The sequence below is a fragment of the Gadus chalcogrammus genome, chromosome 17, assembly GCF_026213295.1.
Source record: "Gadus chalcogrammus isolate NIFS_2021 chromosome 17, NIFS_Gcha_1.0, whole genome shotgun sequence".
NCBI classification, from domain to species: Eukaryota; Metazoa; Chordata; class Actinopteri; order Gadiformes; family Gadidae; genus Gadus; species Gadus chalcogrammus.
This window is the reverse complement of record NC_079428.1, coordinates 1,969,531-1,990,103: the sequence shown is the minus strand read 5'-3', so window position 1 is coordinate 1,990,103 and position 20,573 is coordinate 1,969,531. Positions and strand designations below refer to the sequence as shown.

At 45.4% G+C, this 20,573-nt stretch overlaps 1 protein-coding gene across 1 annotated transcript in view; it reads right to left on the bottom strand.

Moving 5' to 3' along the window:
* Positions 1–20,573, bottom strand: part of LOC130369751 (receptor-type tyrosine-protein phosphatase delta) — a 205,936-nt gene that overhangs the window by 173,177 nt on the left and 12,186 nt on the right. Inside the window, exon 2 of the mRNA XM_056575280.1 lies at positions 14,546–14,593. The gene's annotated coding sequence lies outside the window, so the exon portion shown is untranslated. The remainder of the gene's footprint in view (positions 1–14,545; positions 14,594–20,573) is intronic.

Sequence of the window (20,573 nt, the reverse complement as noted above, 5' to 3'; positions counted from 1 at the left end):
ACATTGTGGCGTGGAAACTCCCGGCAGTTGGCTGGTCGGGCCTCGTCCAGATTTATGGACGTCAATATGCAGAAGCTTGAACGGCAGATGTTCAAGGCAGATGTTCAAGAGAGGGCCACCAGATCTTAAACAGTGGGTTGATAAGAGAGTGTGTGCGTGCATGTGTGTGTGTGCGTGTGTGTGTGTATGTATGTTTTTATATCTGCCTGTGTGTGTGCGTCTGTGCGTTCGTATGTTTTTCTGTGTGTGTGTGTGTGTGTGTGTCTGTATGTGTGTGTATGAATGTCTGTGTGTGTGTATTTTTTTGTATGTGCATGTGTGTGTGAGTCTGTGTGCGTGTGTGTGCGTGTGAGTCTATGTATGTTTTTGTATTTGCATGTGTGCGTGTGTGTCTGTGGGTACGCATATGTTTGGATATGTTTGTGTGTGCGTGTGCATGATTTTGTGTATGCAAGCATGTGTGGGTGCGTGTATGAATGTTTTTGTTTACACGTATGTGTGCATGTGCGTGCCTGTGTGTGTGTGCGTGCGTGTGCGGCATGCCTGCGTGCGTGTGTGTTTGCATAGCAATTTGCATGCCTGAGCTGAAGCCACACCACAGGCGAGGTGCAGGGCAGAACATCCTTGCCATCCGCCTAGCACTGTACCGACAACTGGAAACATCGCCTCACAAAGAACTACCAGTGTTTCTGTGGGCTCCATGTGTGCCTGCTTGTTCTCTTAAGAAAAGGGACAGCTTTTATCATGGAATGGTTATTAAGTGAGTCTAGGATGGGGAGGAGGGTGAGGCGGGAGGGATGCGCGCGCGCGCGTGTGTGTGTGTGTGTGTGTGTGTGTGTGTGTGTGTGTGTGTGTGTGTGTGTGTGTGTGTGTGTGTGTGTGTGTGTGTGTGTGTGTGTGTGTGTGTGTGGAGGGGTACCACAATGAAGATAAATAATAATCCAGGGAAGGCTTTTGACTAGGCGATGCATGATTAAACAAAAAGGCATCCCCGGGCTTGAGTTGGGTGTGTTGATTTAGTGAGTGCTAGTGAAACGTAAAAAGAATACAGATGCCTGCCAGCGAGAGAGATGTTTCATGTGGGAGGAGGAGGAGGCGGGGAGCACGGCGTCTCCTGCATGCTTTATCTTTGGTGGCATTTTAAAATACTTCAGGGGGATGGATTGGCTTTTGCTGCCCAATTGTGGCACAGGGCCCGTGATCAATTCACTTTAAGGATGGGCAACCTGCCACTAGGACAGGGCGGGCAGGTGAAGGGAGGAGACCCAGCTCAACTTGGCTGTATTACTGAGCAAGTCTTTTAAGTCTTTTGTATGTGTGCTAAGCAAAGGCTTTTGTTTGTACAGTCACAAGTGGGGTTTGAATTCCATAAAGGCTTTCTGTTGAGTGAAATCCAGAATATAACTAAGTGTGTTGTATATACTGTAACAACGACCACGCTACAGTACGTCACCTAGGTGGCTCTTCTGGACGCAGGGTGGTGATGTTGGACAACAGACGCTGATACGTCATGCTGTCGAACAATGGTGCCATGCAGGAGACCATCAGATTGTGTGTGGTGATGGCTGGCTTAACCTGTTGCACATTGATTGCTCACTGTCGGGGTGCAGCCATGCCCAGCCCCAGAGTCCAACCAGTCTGACTACGGGCCAGGTGAGGCTGCTTCAACCAGCCATCATCCACACACACTACACACACATGGATCTTGATTATCGCTTTGTTCGATTAAATGAGTGAAGAGATGAGCCTCCGTGACATCACAGAAAAGCGACAGCTCATCATCTTCACGTCAGCATCAGTCGACGCCCGAGTATTCAGAGCGCCTAACAAGATATTGAAAGCGAGTCGAACATACGGGCGTCGTATTGCCACCCTTTTGAGCCAGTACACAGTAAGAGATGACAGCTGCTTCCCTATACAGCAACCGGGGAATTAAATAAATAAGACTAACGTGCAACAAATGACTTGCTTCCGCGCCATGTGGGGGACATCTGTGCTGCAAAGTGTCTCGTAGTTTGGTTTCACTTTCGTTTCGATGTCAAACGCACTTTGATTTAGATTAGGTGAAGTACCTCGCGCTTGATGGGAATGAGGCGGAGGAAGACAGTGTGCTACGCAGGGAGTTTAAAATGTAATGATACCTGACAATTAGAACGAAATTCCATTGCTCAACATCTGGCAAGAAGAAGGTTTGATCAGGAGGGTTGTAAAATTTGTCTTCCGTATCGTATGTTAAACAGTGTCACAGGTGATGTACTGTGTTATTATCTGAACCAATGCACTCAAAATTAGCTGCAGAGTGATGTGGGTGTCACAGCAGTGATCTTGGCTATAATGTTCTTTTTTTGTTTCAGTAGCTGAGGGTATTATACAGAGAAATGATTTTTTGTATTAAGACTCTTAAGATGGTTTTATTTGTAATAAGTTGTCTTGGGCCTAGCGTACCCAACCATCGTGGAGAATGATCATTGAATCTTTGATTTGAAAAAAAGCAAGAAAAAAAAAGCAATCTTATCAAGACGTGTATATGAAATACTACCTGATACGCTTATTTTCCCTGCAGTCGCGAGAAAATGAATGATTTCTGAATATCTACCGAATAATGGGCCCTGCTAGATATGGTACCAGCCAAAAGTAATTACTCGACAGAATATGGTTTGTGGTCATTCTAGTCACTGAAGAGACGTGACCTAAGGCGGGCTGTAATATCCTTAGACGGTCGCGTTCGGCAGAGAGGAATTCATCTGCATGTAAATGGACTGATGAAAGGGGACCTCGACGCTGTGATCCCTTCTCCTTATTCCACCAGCTCCTTCTAATGTGTCCAACCAATGGAAGTCTATTGCAAATACGAGTTTTAAGTCATGCTCGCCCAGCTAAACAGGTCAGACCTGTAATTAAAGAGTGGTGGGGAAGGGGTGGGTATGGCTACTTCACACAAAGAATATCCAATATTTTGGAATATGAAATGGAGCCGTGGTCTTAGAAAGTCCCGAGGCATACAATTCAACAATCTTTGGCGATCATGTGATAATTGGCCTGCCAGATGGAAAAGCATACCGAGGCAGTATGAGGCATTCAGGCCGCTGTGATGAGGGGTCATGAACGAGAATGGTTTAACGAGGTAGAACGTATTATTATTATCATTATTATTTTCCTAAAGGGGGCGTCCACTCAGTAATGCGTATACAAAACACGTAAGGGGATCTGGGTTCGGCTTTCTTCCATTCCCTGGGAAAAGCAATACGTTCAGGCCAAAGATGATTCACAGCTGCCATAATATTCCTCCACAGAAACTAGTAAGCCTGCGTTTGACAAAAAACAAAATCCCTGGCCCGCTGAAGGGTTGACATGAGGTGGAAGAGGGAAAAAGCTGTTGAAATAGAAATAATCTCTCCTTGCTGAAGTCAAAGGTGGAAAACAGTCAAAACGTTAGCACACGCGCGCGCGCGCACGCACGCACACGCACACGCACACACGCACACACACACACACACACACACAAAGACACACACACACACACACACAAAGACACACACACACACACACACAAAGGATTTCAGCCTTGGAAGGAACGCTGATATATTAATGCGAGACAAAAAAGTTAAACTATCAGACTATAAAAAGCATTACGGTTGCTCACACATTTCAAATATTTATTAAAATAAAAATCCACGATTGCCATTGTAGAGCCCATTAAACTGTGAGTGTAGGACAGATTGTGTTTGCCTCACCCTTTTTTCGGAAATATCCGTTTACAGTTTTGAAAGTGATAGGTTGTGGCTGGTTTCATCAACAGTGACTTATGTTAGTCGCATCTTGGAAGTCGTCTGCTAAACACTTTAAATATAGTCACGGTTAACGGAGGTATCTTCCTACTGTGTCTCTCAACCCCTTGTTTATAATTCAACCTGTGCCAGGCTTGTCTCTGGAGTAATTGCAAATGCAACTTCTTATCCTGCCTCTGTAGATGTCAAAATGTTTACACCTTGCCTTGCAAATCCGATAAGAGCTATATACCGAGGGGTAGTCATCTCTTAAATGTTATTCACATCCTTATTTTCCTGTCTGACACATTTTCGAGGGCCATGACCTTCTGGAATAAATGGGTGAAGATGGGTTGAATCAAGCTATCTGGGATCGCTGAACCACGTCAAAAGCCGGAAGAGACAGATTTACTACGTTGGATCAAACCGGCAAAAAAAACAACGTTGATTTATCGGATACCTATACCACGGCAAAGTCTTTCAAACTGGATTATGACGGACCCTTGTGATAGTGCCTCCTTTTGACCCCCCCCCCCCCCCCTATCGTATCCACGCCAACCACCAACTTCAGTCTCCCACTGATGGATGAATCCCGCCTCCATATCTCCTTTCAAAATAAAAGCAGAGGGCAGCTCTGCCACACCGCCGAGGTCAAGGGAATCAACCGGATCCGGCTTTGGGTGGGGATCCATTTCTCAAAGTAGATAAAGTGTGTCGTGGGGGGAGTGGAAAGGCAGGCCTTGTTTCTCATTTACCAGATGGGGTCCATTCAGCCCGCGTCGTGGCCCCCCTTATCTCCCATCCCCAGCCAACTGTATGGACCCACACCGCCTTGATAGGGACACGAGTGTGGGATAAACTTGACAGATCAACTTTTTCGATAGTCACCGAGCCCCATAAACAACTGGCACCGCCGTCTAATCTGATAATCCACCAATGAGAGATTAGTCGTGGGGTGTATTATTGTGTTGTCACTCTTGCTTACAGGGTCACATGGGATTTTGCTGCCCGGGGTGAGACGTCCCCGCCGGGCAAATCTCAGGCAGTGTGTCACAACGCAGCAGGTGAGACTCCACGATAAGACCAAGTGTCCAAAATAGACCGCGCTGCAATTATCAGAGGAGTTAATGAGAAACCAATAAGGACATAATAGAATGGAAGAAGGGCATCAGGAGTTCGCCGATTTGCTTTTAAGGCAGAGAGTAAAAAAAAAAGAAATAAGAAAAGGATAAAAGGTGAGACACAAAAGTATACTAATCATACACAAGGAAACCAGGTGTTGACTTCCTGAAAATAAAAAACTCATTAGGTTACTCATGATTTAACCAAAAATCAGATGAAAAACTCAACAACTTTTTTAGCGTCATACTTCAGATTTCAGAAGGTACGTTGTGTTCTTTTTCTTCGTGCTAAGTGGTGCAGGCCAGGTATGCTGTTTCAGCCCCATACTGGTTGTATCGGAGAATGACGCCAACATAACAGCTCACATCCACTACCATCACTACCATCCACTAGTCCGCTGCTCCTCAGTCCATTAACGCACTACCTATTACAGCTACCATCCCAGCCGTGCCCCGAGCCCTGCATCCAGCTCACCGCTATTTCGCCGCTCCGAGATCCAAGAGTTGTTAAGTAATTCAAACATTTTTCAAACTGCAATTTATTTCTCCCACACCACCGCCGCCGCCTCCCCCACTCCCATCCCCTCTCCCCCCTCCCCTCCCCTCCCCGAGACTTGTAATTATGGTCTATTAAAATGCAAATGATGTCAATGGCAGAGCCGTGCTAATCACTCACTGTCTGCTTGTGGCCGCTGGTGGAGAGACGCGTTAGAGCGGGGGGGGAGATTGGGGCGGACGGAGATCAGTTAAGGAGGGGATGAATTGGACCTCCACCTCCTCCACCACCTCCTCCACCACCACCTCCTCCTCCCCCTCTTCCGTGTTTGCCGGGGAAGGGCGGGGGGGGTGAACAAAAGGCAACGATATTACATTTCCTTGTTGTCCCTAAGATATCGACGCCTTTCACAATGGAAACCGATGGAGTGTGACGTTCCCAAAATCTGAATTGATGCAACCCCCCCCCCTTCCTGAACATATAACCTTGAAGCAGTAGAACAGTTGAAAAAGTAGTTACATTTTACGGATTTAAATATGAATAAGATGTAATAATACAAATACAGAAATAAACAAATGCATGGTTTTTGCCTAAAGAGCAGCATGTAATCCTTTCTTCTGATTACTTCGGCACATTCAATATTTTTCATGATTTACTGATATTACACGAGGCCAATGCCGCACAACCTCAACTCTTCAACAAAACAGCCGCTGTATGCAAACATCCTTCACGCCTCCTTTAAAATCGGTCGTTTTTATCTTGTTTCAGGAGCCCTGTTACACATGTGTACGGTTTCGTCGCCTCATCAGTTTAACTATGCATTACATCAAACCTGGGTTGGGGTTGGGGGCGGGGGGGGGATTAGGGCTTATCTATACCACTGCGAGTCACACAGTGTGCCAACATCCTCGCGCCCCCTTATCTGAGCCGCTGACACTGGGGTGGCATTATTAATGGCCACCCGGCTTTGGCTTCTTCACCGAAATCCCGCGGAACAATATGGGAAGTGCAAAGCCGTTCTACGGGCGAAAAGTAAATGAATACATAGCCGCGCCACTGATGGGGTTTACGGCGTAAACAATACGGAAAGTCATTTCCCCAGTGTAGAACATGAATTAAACCCATTACGACTTATCACTCATAAAGTCTCTGCCTCTATAATTGTCTGTTTATTTGCACAAAAAAAAAAAGACAAATGTGCAACACGAAAAACATTGCAAGACATTTCCTGCGAAATGGGCTTCAAACAATGAGCAACTTGGAGGTGAACCCTTTGAGGTCGCCGCAGCAATGAACAATGAATTCTGGCCCTGGCCCCGTGTGCAGGTCAAACACAGTTTAGGCTCACACACACTCCAACACACACACTCAAGTCCATGGTCCGTCCATCGCCCGTCCCCGTCCCCCTACCGATGGAGGCTTTGTAATCACCAGTGAGAGAACTTGTGAGGATATAAATTGTCCTTTCATTAGATCAATACTGTCATCCTAGCTCCATGGGCCGGCATTAAGGGGGGGCCGGTGGGACACAGTGTGGTAGCATTAGGTCTGATCACATAGGCTTCGTGGTCCCCCCGGGTGCAGTCACCGGGCACCGGCTAATACATTCATCTTTCCGACAGCCCCCGCGGGAGACTGCAATTGAGTGAGGCCTATTGATTTTTCATTAGGGAGATTACTTCATTGGAAATTGAATTTATTTTGGGGGTTTTAAGAGCATGGCCAAGCCGGGCGCGGGTCATCCCCAGGGCTCTGGGAAGGAGAATTCCAATACACTGACGAGGAGAGGAGGAGAGGAGGTCCAGCAGCATCAGGCCGGAGAAACACTCAGAGGAGGAGCGGAGCCCAGCTACTGCTGCCACACGGTGTGGAGCACGTTCTGCTCTCTGCTACATTCAGCCGATGTGATATTTTTAAAGTTATTTTTCTTTCAGTTTTACTGAATTCATGTTTTTTGGTCATTTATTTTAAATACAAATGTCTTATTTTTAAAACACTTATTACCAATAATTTTCCTTATCTTTAATCATCTGTTGATTCAGCAGATGGTCGCATTACCCTTCAAGTCACAACTCAAAACTCACCTGTTCAAACTCGCACACAACGTCTAACTGATCACTGTTTTGTTTGTTTTTTTGTTTTGTTTTGTCTTGTTTTTGTTTTATTTATTTCTTATTGCTTATGTTTATTTATTTATTTATTTATTTATTTTTTCCACAATGTCTTGTTTTTTAAAAAATGTATGATGACTATATGCTCTGTAAGGTGACCTTGGGTGTTTTGAAAGGCGCCTCTAAATTAAATGTATTATTATTATTATTATTAGAGGCATCTTGCTCTGGGTAAGTACAGGCAGACAGTGGGGTTCGAAAGCCAGTATCTCTCCCAGATCCCAGTATCCTGGACTGGGAGTCACACAGCCCCACTCAGTAGACTAGTCTTCCCCTTATACATACCCCACGGCTATCTGTCATGGTTAAACTGATGCAAAGATGACCATGAATACCCCACATTGATGTAGATCATCAATCCAGCTAAAGTGCACCTTCCTGCAGTCTGAAGTCACGGCAGCATGGAGGGGGTTACTGCTGGTGTGTTGTACACAGACACGTCTCCCTGCACACATTAATTCATCAAGGTTCAGCGGTATGATACGAAGGGGCAGAGAGTCGCAGAGAATACCTCGCTCTGCTGTGAAAGTTGTTTACACTCGCCGTAAATTTCATCAAGGTGAGTTAAGGTGTTTACGTCGCTAATTTATTTTGGCGAAAGCAAGAGCGATGACCCATAAAATGAGCCAAGATAATAGTGACCTTAACATGGTCGTGTGCACATGGAGGTAATTGCTAGGCCTTCAAATCAATCAATATTGACTTTTTCAGGGGGGTTCTCTACCAGTTCCTCACTATTGCCGGAGCTGAATGTGTAAAATCGGCTTCAGACGGATGAGGAACACATCCATGATGGTTTGACCTTTATTTCGCTTACGTGTTCACTTATCGGTCGCATTACAGATGTTGCTAGATTATAGATGTTGATAGGTCTTCAAGCAACCCTAACGCAACCCTTAGCCCTAACCAGAGCATTTGACTGCTCGTGGATACAAAGCTGCTTAAGAATTACGTTCTTATTTCAGCCCGTTATTAAATATTTAAATAAAAAAATAAAATTAATAATTCTTCTGCTTTACTTCGCCATCTGAAAGCCTGTTTATGACTAGAGAAAACCACTCAATGAGGAGCTACTTTTCATTGGCGCATAAACCATAGATGAATTGATTGGGGGACATTTTTTTCCGTATTGATTTTCCTCATGCAATGTTGATAGCCAATCAATTATTCATTTCAGAGCAAAGGACCACACGCATGAAGAAAGACACACAGCATACATAAATATTTATAGATACACATTTTTTTCCAATACCATCACTGAGCTGTAAGGCATTCTATTTCCCTTTAATTTTGGGGGCACAGACTAGGCAGGCATTTTCATCTCACTTTGATAAATCCCCCAATCTTTTCCTTGCCACGCTGAAGTAATTTATTTTCCATCACTCCAAGCTATATTTTCCAGTGATTTCTCCCCACCTCCTCTCCATACAACCTGACAAAAGACGCCACAAGGGACGATAAGGATCCAGAAACCTTTCGGCCCTGGCCTCAACGCAGGGGTTTACCCGGCGAAATCGCTCTCGCGCGCACGCAGGCTCTCAGACTGTGTTGTCTGAGAACATCCGTGTCAGGCTCTCCTTTAAGCTGATTTACATTGTCCTCCGTTAAAAGCAAACACTAATTTCAATTAATTCATCCGCACAAATGCACGCACGCACAAGCACAAACGCACACACTCAGAACGCACACGCAAGCAGGCACTCTCTCAAACTGACGCACACACCAGCATGCACTGACGCACGCACGTACTAATACACGCACAAGGACACGCACAAACACACACTACAACACCAACTCGGGTTGATAGAATAAGCCATTTACCATAACATAAATGACATTTGCAACCAATGCTTGTGAGACCTTTGCGTCACAGACCACAACAGAGATACTATACACACACACACACACACACACAGATATAGATGTACCTGAGAAGCAAAGCACAACACACAATGTATCCTGTTTGAATAGACGTACTTTCGTCTGCGTATTATGTCTAAGCAGAGGCTCAATGTCTTTACTGCCCATTATCTCTTGAGCCCGTTTTTAAGGGCAGGCAGTGAAAGTTATTCTGCCCTGCATTACAGGCCGGTTATTAGTTCCTCCCGACGAGTGCGTCGTTGACGCGAGCTGCTAAGTTTCCCGTAACGGTGAAGTTCCTCCAACTCGGTCGCTATCTCGCCTCGTCTTGACTGATGTGTACCTGGCACGCCGCCGGCCATTCATCGGAACTTAATTTCAATTCGATCAAGATTTCGTTTCAGAGACATTGTTAGGCTAATGCACATGTGGAGCGTCGGAGACCGGTGTTCACCGCGGGCTTAACTTTGATGAGGTGGTTAATATCAAATATCACAAAAGGCAGATAAAATCCTTATTAGCCTTGGTGGAGTTGCCAGAGTGGGAGCTTATTGCAGTAGGCTGGAGGGGGGGGGGGGGGGGGGGGGGGGGTGGTTGATCAGAGTGATGAGGTAAGACAAGGACTGGTGCTTTCGTGTTAGGTGACCTCCAGCATCCAGTGAAGCGGGTCAAGTGCCCTTTTTGGTGGCTTGCATCCCAGAGGTGTTCGGGCTGGGTGATGGTAGGGGATCGATTAGGGGAGATATAATTCAGACGCTCTCGTTCCGTCGGCTTCGGCGACATCTCAAGATCTGGGGGGATTACGGTAACCAGTTACAGCCCAGGGGATGGTTTGATAAACACTTTTTAAGTAGTCGTGTGCACTTTGCCGATTCAAACGGTTCCACAGTTTGACTTTGTGCAACTGACTGGTTATGGTCACCAGTCGGAGTAACCATCGAGAAAGAATACAGAATATTATACATAAATGAAAGACGTAAACAAGCAGTGTGAAGGCAACCATCTTTGTGTTTTCTTTGTGCATGCAGAGCACAGTGCGAAGCACCACCGTGTGCATGTTGCGATCAATGTCCTGACACCAAGAGAAATGAGTGCTTGGTCCAGTGAATAAGGCGGGGACGACGTCGATACAAAACGTCCACTTTAAAACCAGTTGGAAAGCACCTTGGGTTCCACCGCCTGGGCCCAGGATCGATCCCGGCTCCGTCCTGGAACAAACTCTACAGCGCTTGGACGTTTTCCGCTCCCTTTCGAGCAAATATCATTACACAGTCAAGCATTTAATTAAGCCATCAGGGCCGGTGCAATTAGGCAATGATTTACCGTCCCGAGAGTTCACGGCCCGTGCATTTCCTGTTCCTGGTTATGTATTTTACGCAGGCATGTTGTGTTTTGTAATTAAGGGAACTTAAAAAAAGACACGTTTCCTGAAACCCTTGGCAAAAGACTCAGACAAACATGCAAACTATTGACTATTAACTATTGCGTTTTTTCAGTATTCAGAGAAAGGAACTAGCCTATTGACCTCAGCTGAGTCCGCACTGGGAACATTTACATGGACCCAGAACTGGCGGTCAGCTGGGACGACTCGGGAGCATAGCGCTAAACTCTGGATGGAGAACTGTGTGTGTGTGTGTGTGTGTGTGTGTGTGTGTGTGTGTGTGTGTGTGTGTGTGTGTGTGTGTGTGTGTGTGTGTGTGTGTGTGTGTGCGTGTGCGTGTGTTTGTGAGGGTTCCTGTGGTTAAGTGCATGCATGGGATACTTCTGCTACATCAATGTCAAGGCTACAGGATCCTTACTATCACTGGTCACTTACGTTTAATACTCAAGTTTAATAGCTAGCGCCAAGGTTAAATGCAGTTCCCTTCAAACTACTAACGCTGTACGGAAATTGCCAAACAAATATATTTTGACATTATCAATCTGATCTTGTGGTTTTCAAAAACCAATTATCCAAACCCAATTAAACGTGTACGAGGACTACCATCTTAACAACTTTTTTCTTTGGAAGGCTTGGAGGCTTTGGAGGCTTTGGAAACCATTTACAACCACCAGAGGAAAAAGTTGAGAAAGTTTCAGGAAAGCATTCATTGTAGAAAGGAGAACAACATTTCATTAGCTATTAGTTTATGCATTTGTGCTTTAGGCTCAGCATTGGTATTAGTATCATTTTGCAATAAACTATAACCTTGTTAACCAATTAACAAGAGTCCAGAATTATGTAGGTTTTATCTCACTCAAGAAATATAGAAATGTGGCTAGGAGTTTTAACATTGTTTTAATTGCTCATCCTACTTCCCAAAGTCTACAAAAAACATTTTGAGAGCGCGTTGTAATTGTTTACAAGTATATGTCGGATCCATCGTATGGTCAAAGGTTAACGTCCACATTTTGCAAAACATGGCTCGACTTCCATAAAGAATAGATTTATGAGCATGTAAACATACCCTAGTCGTTCACATGCTCTTCAATTTGCCTTTATCTGAGGCAAATGAGGCCTTGAGAGATCAAACAAATTTCAACAATATTATTCGCCCTTGCTTCCTCGTTGCAACTTTGACATTCGGATTTCTGATGAGAGATGTTAATCAAAGGCGAAACTTAATCCAGCTTTGATAAAAAGGCCTACTTAGCGACGTCGTTTTTTCGCAGGTGGTGTGCTCAGGTGAATTAATCGAGAACTGATTGCCCGTGGTGATTGTGCTGATTACATTTTAAATGTAGAACTAAAAAAATAAAGCACCCGGGTCCCACTCAATTTCCCGTTTTTTTTTCTTCCCAAATGACTGGAATATGAATTTGTCATGAAATGTAAACCATAGAGAGTGGCATCGTGTCCATTCTCCATCTTCATCCTCAGGAGGAGCTTGGACATTACACTGAACCTCAACATAAAACTCAGTGCAATCTCTGTTAACGTCCGTTTAAAACACCAAAATGCCACGTTCTGCTTTCCCATTCCCGCAATGTTACTCAACCGAATCACCACAACGTGCCCACTCGTTCCTAACGGCGACTTGAAAATGCTGATCTATGTCAACACGTCCTCATCTCAAATTCTGTTTATGTATCACATTATTCTCCAGCTGATAAACTCCCATTCAGTGTGTAGGAAAGCAATCATGTCCTATAAGAGGGAGGAGCGAAGCAAGGCGGACCTTCACTCACTCTGACTGGGAGCAGAATCCACCGCGCGCACACACACACACACACACACACACACACACACACACACACACACACACACACACACACACACACACACACACACACACACACACACACACACACACACACACACACACGCACACACGCAGAGACATACAGTCACGCAGGCACACACACACTCACGCAGGCACACACACACACACACACACACACACACACACACACACACACACACACACACACACACACACACACACACACACACACACACACACACACACACACACACACACACACACACACACACACAAAAAAACATATACACGCAGAGACATACACTCACGCAGGCACACACACACTCACGCAGGCACACACACACACACACACACACACACACACACACACACACACACACACACACACACACACACACACACACACACACACACACACACACACACACACACACATTAAAAAAACATATACACGCAGAGACATACACTCACGCAGGCACACACACTCACGCAGGCACACACACACACACACAGCCTGCCTCTCTCCCAGTCGATTCATCACAGCCACTGGTACCCGCGCTGTCATGTCTCATGCGCTGGCGTCTCACAACGCTGGATCTAAGGAGACGTTGGTCTGCTCAGAACCCCCGCCGCGCACGCGACCAGCCACACGACACATTGTTTTGTCATCGTTGTCATAGCGATAAGACGGCGGGCTAAACACCCGGTTGTCTGAAACTGTAACTCCTCTGGGATGATGTGAAGAACAAAAGCAAAGGGGGGGGAAAGAGGCGCTGCAGACATGAAGTACAAAGCTCATGACGAAACACGAACGGCGCAGCGCGCCTGAATACCGTGCCATTCATCTCAGACCAACGAATCGCTTGTTACTCTGGAAAAGCCGATTTACCTAACCCCTTTCTGCCCGTATATAAATAACAGATAACGGAAAGTATCAATGTTTACGGGGATTACATAATTCCAGCTGAATCCCCACATATACCCTAACTTGAATCCACAACAACGACTGCAGTTGTCTGGTAATGAGCGATCCCCCAAAAGTCATAAACTGTACTAGAAGTTTGTTTTTTAAGAGCACAAGATACATTTTTGTTTTCTACTTGTTTTCATTAAGTGGCTCACTGGAGGGGTGTGTGTGCATGCGTGTGTGTGTGCATGTGTGTGTGTGTGCATGTGCGTATGTGTGTGTGTTTGTGTGTGTGTGAAAGATCAGCCTGGAGATGGATTTGTGTTCGTTATGATGCCAGCTGCCTGGAAACTCTCGTGCCATACATGATGACAAGCAAATCAATAACCCCCACCACTCATATTTATGGGCACAATCTGGAGTTAAAAACAATCTACATAATGCGGGATCGCACCGACTCTGAAACGACTTGGAGCTCAATACCCCATGGCGCTGTAAAATTGGCCTTGAGGCCATTTAACAACATAAGGGTCACGGGGCACACTTTGAAATGCATTTTTCTTTGGACCGACCAAATGATAGCACAGTTTTTACGAGGAACCATCATTCTGACTTACCTTTCTCTGTATTAACCTAGTAGGTGTATCCCAACTGTTTTGTAAAGATTTTACGCATTTCATTTTCAGTCGAGACCCTTGAGGGGTTGGGAATTGTTCATTATTGCCCAAAATAATTACCGCTAAGTTAAAAGATGTGATTAACTACTCACGATTTCAGTTGTTAATTCATGATTTAGACACAGGATTGCCTATCTGTTGATGCAGAACCGACCTCCACTTCATTAAAATATCGAGGTTGATTGATAAAGAACAGAACTATTCCTAAACAGGAAGAGGCAGGAGATAAATCTTTAGAAAGGGGGAGAGAGAGAGAGAGAGACAGAGAGAGAGCGAGAGAGTGAGAGAGAGAGAGAGCGAGCGAGAGCAAGAGAGAGAGACAGCGAGAATGAGGGGGGCCTACCTTGAGGTTGAAGGTGTGAAAGTCATGAAACATTCTCTCCCCCGAGACCTGTGACAAGAGAAGAAGTGGGGGGGGGGAGTGAGGTGTCAGTCATGATAAGGAGGGAGCCACAATTACAGCAAAGATCCAGTGGACGGTGATTGATCAATGAGAAACTCCTTTAATGGAGACAGAGCACTCCCGGGCGCGCCGTGACCAAACAATAAATAAAATAGGAAACAAATATTCTTTAAGTAGAAGAAGTCTTCAGGGTGAAATTGTGTCCACACACGACACTTAGTTATTCCAATGTATATTTTAGTAGAGAAAATGCAGAGGCAACAACAAGTTTTAAAACTTTAATGTTTGAAAGGTCCAGAATTGCGCCGAACGCATTCAATCTTGATCTTGAAAAATATGCAAAATAAGAAAAAGGGTTTAAAAATGCACCCCTTCGTCATCCATATATTCTACAGCTCTGGCTGACCAGTAACATCCACCTCATTCATTAGGAGAGTACACTCTGTGTTAATGCTTCTCTTTGCATGCAGTTGGCTTTGCTCTGCATGCAGTCCATTACAACTGTCCCTCAATAGACACAGCCAAAAGCAGCGGGCAACAGCCGAAAGCAGCGGGATAGATACAGCCAAAAGCAGCAGGAACACTATCTTTTCAAGCACTCCACTATGTTAAAATTAGGTAACCTTAGTGATAAAGGAATATAATAAAATGCCTTTATGCGTATTTCACCTGGGTTTACAGATGAAAGAGCTGTAAAATCTGCTTATGCAGGTGGATTTTCTAAGAGATCAATGTGTTTGCGCTGGAGAAGGGAAACGCTCGTACAAACATATATTGCTCTCCAGGAAAACTACGGAAAGATACCAAAACAATCAGGGCCTTGTGTATATTGTTGGTATTAAACACACACAATATTACTCAATGACACATACTCTTTCGCGCACACACACACACACACACACACACACACACACACACACACACACACACACACACACACACACACACACACACACACACACACACACACACACACACACGCACACACACACGCACACACACACACACACACACACACACACACACACTAACTATTTGGCCCCGTTTCCAGATATCTAGTTCAAACCATACATTTTTTGTTTATCTATAGGCAACGCACAGAACTTCTTTTATAATTCCGGAATAATTCCAAACTCAGATTCCCTTTCAACTGCTCATACTGTTCATAAGTGTTGAGATGAGACCGTTTAAAAGTAATGCCATTGACAACGGTAGCCCACTAACCAGATAGCCCCTGCATCCCTCTCTTTCAGACGATGCAAGCCACAGCTGATTGCAGCGTTATCATTTTATTAATTACTCTAAACAGTGCTTCGTTTCTACACTTGTGTAATAATTGTTCAAGCGCGTCACCGGGTCCTCCACCTTTCTCTCATACCGTTTTCTTTACATGAACAAAAGCAAGCTTTTAATGAAATTCCATCTCACACTGTGTCTTCATTTAAAACCCTAAACAGGGCTGTTTTCGTGAAACACAGCCAATTGTTTCAGCGATGTATCCTCAGGTGCTTCAGTCTCCAAACACGACCAAAGGTTCACTCTGAATGAAATTACACTACACACTGTTCCTCCAGGAAGCCAAAAACCTGCTTTGATGTAGCCTGGCTTAACTAGCTTGTTTTGCAACCGCCATTCCCATGGAGACAGAATCCAATCAGCCAATAGCAGCAGGCTCCCCCGCTGAGCGTCCATTAAGTGGTTGGGCCTAATGGGCTCTTAGATTAGCCTCCTTTTAAACATAATTGTTGCTTTGCGTTACTAAAGTAAAGGCAGCCGTGGGCTATGCGGTCTGTTTCGACGAGCACACAGCATTGTGCCGACTGTGATGGTGGAGACACGTATGAAAGCTGGTTTCTGTGCACGGTCTGGGCTTGGCATTTAAAAACATATTTTAACTATAAGCAGATATGTCAGTTGAAGATGCATCTGTATATTTAAAGAAGATTCATATCTAGGCGTTATTGGATACTGGTCCGAAAGGAAATTCCCCTTTTACTATGATGCACTGTGGTGTTATGAGAGCTTTGCTGGTCAGCTTTTCTAGTGTCTTGCTGTACTGTGTACGACTTGGAGAAACTGAAGCAAAACGAAAAGCTTTTAACTCAAAGAACATAATTAAGTTTCTTCTTCACATACAAAAAAATGCTAAATCAAATTAGCAACCCAAGCTTGTTTCTGTTAACTTAAAAGGTCTCCAAACCTTCACATAAAATGGAGTCTGCCTCTGTGAAGGATGCTCTCATTATAGGCATAATATTTGGCAAGTGCTGCAAACACCACCGTGTTCCTTTTGTCGGGCTGCTGGGGCTTGTAGTTCTTCTCCGGGAACCATATTAGTTTGTAGTCCCGCAACCAGCAGGAGGGCATGTATTGGCCCTCGGACGACCACACACCTCCCAGGAATATCACAGCACATTCGCACAGTTATAGTGTCGGCTATTTCAAGAGGAGAGCACAGAGCTTGGGTTGCTCATCTTGTCGGGCATTGAATGAATACGGGCATGGTCGAGGGTTCGATTGCTACTGGCGCCACTGATACCGAGAAACAACTTATCGCTGTAAGACACTCTGGAGGAGAGGAGGAGAGCTCTTTTGGAACAGTGAGAAGCGCTTTAGACCCCCAGGTGGAATGCATCAGATGCAGGACTCCTCCTCACAGAACAACAGATTCGACGTGATGAGCGGAACAGTTGACCCCTGTCGTTGCTCGGAGTGGAGGCAAACAAACAACAGGCAAATGATCAAGTGACACGATGGCGCCTTTGCTGCTGTTGTCGTGGTTATTGCCGTTGTGACATGTTTGGGCCATCCCTCAAAGTATTACAGTGTGATGCTTCTGTCATGGCGGGAGCTCCGTGTGTATGGGCTTGCCTGTCCGTCCGTCCGTCCGTCCATCCGTCCTTCCATCCTTCCGTCTGTCTCTTGGTCTCTCTCTAACTCTCTCTACATTCAGAGTTTGTATTGGGGCGAATTAAATTATTTGATGTCAATAGCAAAATTGCTTTCTTGCTATTCAACCGTTGAAGATAATAAACGGGGAAGAGGGGAGGAGTACATTCGGCTATGGGAGCTGCTGGGCTCAGCAGTAACCAGGCACACATTTAAATGGGAAGCTCTCACCCCCAAACGGACCACAAGAGGGATGCCTGGGGGGAGAGACGGAGGGACGGAGGGAGGGTGAGTACGACGTTGAGATGCTGGGGATCCACACGGCCATTCATCACATTAATGAGTGGCTCCACATTATTGAGAAGAGAGAGAGAGAGAGAGAGAGAGAGAGAGAGAGAGAGAGAGAGAGAGAGAGAGAGAGAGAGAGAGAGAGAGAGAGAGAGAGAGAGAGAGAGAGACAAAGAGAAACAGAGAGAGAGTTTCCCCAATAGACCCTGTCATGGTGAGGACGGGCTCTCTACCGTTTGCTGAGGGAAGCTAATTGAAAAGGGCATTCTGAATGAAAGCCACGGACGTTTGTTTTCATGCCGGACCAAATCCAGTGGTGAATGCATTAAGCGTGGTTGTTTTAATGCAGTTTAGACTTTGACGAGGCCAGACGAGACCACAATAGGATAGAGCCTTCCCATTTAATTATAATGAGATAGGAAATTACAGGAAAAATAATTAGCGGTAAATAATTGTCCTTTTGCCAACGGATTCTAAACAGTATGATTATGGTGGAGCGATGTAAACAGTGTTGCCTCGTGGAAGGCAAACATATAAAGGAAATAAAAATAGGCACTCGTGCATATCAGAGACCTTTTTTTTTCAGGCTCGGGAAATCTAAATCTGTGATATTACCATTACAGGGGTGAGTGGAGATATAACAAGATGAACTGATAAACCGGGGGGCAAGGTGAAACAGATGAAGTTATTTACCTTTTTTAATTGGAAAAGGCGGTCACAAGGCAGGGATCAAGCCATCCGATCTTTCCCCCTGAGTGTCGGGTGTCAACATTCACTTTTTCGGGTTGGCGAATTCAGAAAAGGGGCGAAAAGTATGCCAGCATACGAGCGCTGATTGGCCTAGAGGTTTGCACCTCACGACCAATGCCTTCCGCTGATATGTGTGTAACGATGTGTCATTTTTATGATTAGCTTTAAAACATTGGCTAAAATTAGACACGCGATTGGGTAACTCTTAAAGAAAGGAATGTTATTACTTTTCCCTCTTCAGGTTGGAATGGAATGATTTCAACATTGAAAATAGCTATTCAATTATCTTTGTAATGGACAGTCCCTCTCCTAGCTTTTCTGCTCAGACTTTCTAATAAGATAAAATTCATGAATCGTTAGTTTCGGCAATAATATATTATACTGAGTTTGCATTGGGGTTAGGGAAAGTGTTTGGTTTTTGTATTTTGCATCGAGTTCAGTTCTTGCTAGTTAAAGTTACTCTGGTTATGGTTAGTTAGCTAGAGTGTTCAGGGTAACCCTAACCCTCTTAAATAATGTATATATGAAGACCTTTCTTCAGCATGGCCGCCACTACCTTGGCTAACATGAACACCCTTAGTGAACATGAACACCATTAGAAAATGATTACTAGACCGATAGTAAACTGTTAATCAACTCTGAATCAACGCTTATCACTGCATTAACTAATGTTAGGTAATGGTTGATTAATGTGTCCTTATTGTAAAGTCTTACCATTTGGCTTCTTCTATATGAATTAGACTCTTTTCTAGCTTTGCATTATGATGTAGTGTCAACTGGAAAGAGGTTGCTAGCTCGTAAAATAAACTTGTACCAAACAGCACAACTTTCTTCTACTTCAACTGTCTCCCTAGGGTACTCCTTCACTCCTTCTCCGAGTTTGACGCAGGGCTCCTGCGAGGGTGTGCTGTATGAAAATAACTCTAAATTACACTGTATTTTGGAGACACTTGCATGCATACAGGGAAACCCTCCAATCCTATAAATACTTTCCAATTAGAGCACTCATCCTGCCAAGCAGGAATCCCCGCCCTCCCTGCCCTGCATCCTGTCAAGGCCCAAGTGTTGAATCCAAATTGACCCCCCAACAACTTCCGATATTCGACTAAAGAGACCAATGCATGTCTACAATATGACGCGGCGAAAACACTCAACATGGTAACTGAGTACGGCCTTCATCTCAAACCAAACACAGAGGCGTCTCACACACATGGCTGCGTGGCAAAAGCCTTCCACCACCCAAAAACGCTTTGGGCCAATTCAGGCCATCTGCCACCGGTGGAGACGGGGGTGACCAGCGGTGCCAGGGGACAGTTTAGAGGCAGGTTGCTGTCGAATGCGTCTCCCCCCCCCCCCCCCCTTCCTCCTCCACTGTAAATGGTCCCCACTCAGAAACGAGACTTAAGGGCTGGCAGGCGAACTGGAAAAAGGCGCCGAAAGAGCCCAACCCTGGGGGTGTTGACGGCAGTTCGCCCCGGAGCCGGCGGGGGCTGCCCAGCGGGGGGGCGGTGAGTGGCTTGAGTGAGTTCACCGCCCCACGGAGGGTCGGGATTGGGTTGAGGGACCTTGTGTGTTGGACTGCACTACACACCAGGAGGCTAATTGGGTTAGAGTTTCAAAAAAAGCAGTCCAGCGTTTATTGAACGTGCGGATGGATCGGGCTTTATGATAAAACATGTTTGATAGTCATGCTGCTGGTACAGACTCACCCCTGTGCCAATGAGGGGAATCCACATACGTGGGGGGAGATATCTCGTTCTGGAAGGAATTGTATCAGTGAACATTTGTTCACAAACTGGCCGGGTAAGAGCTGACAGACGCTTAACGATGAAGTCAGTGATCCATCGGGTGGCGGCGCTTCAAAAACTTCAGAAACCCAAGATCCTCTGCCTCTGTTTTCCTCTCCGAGACAACGGCGATGATAGTCATGTGTTGCTCAAGGTCCTTTAACACCCCCCCCCCCCCCCCCCTCCCCCAACGCCGTTCCCCCACCAGCCTCCCCTCCACCCCATCACACATCTCCCCGAACAATTAATTTTAT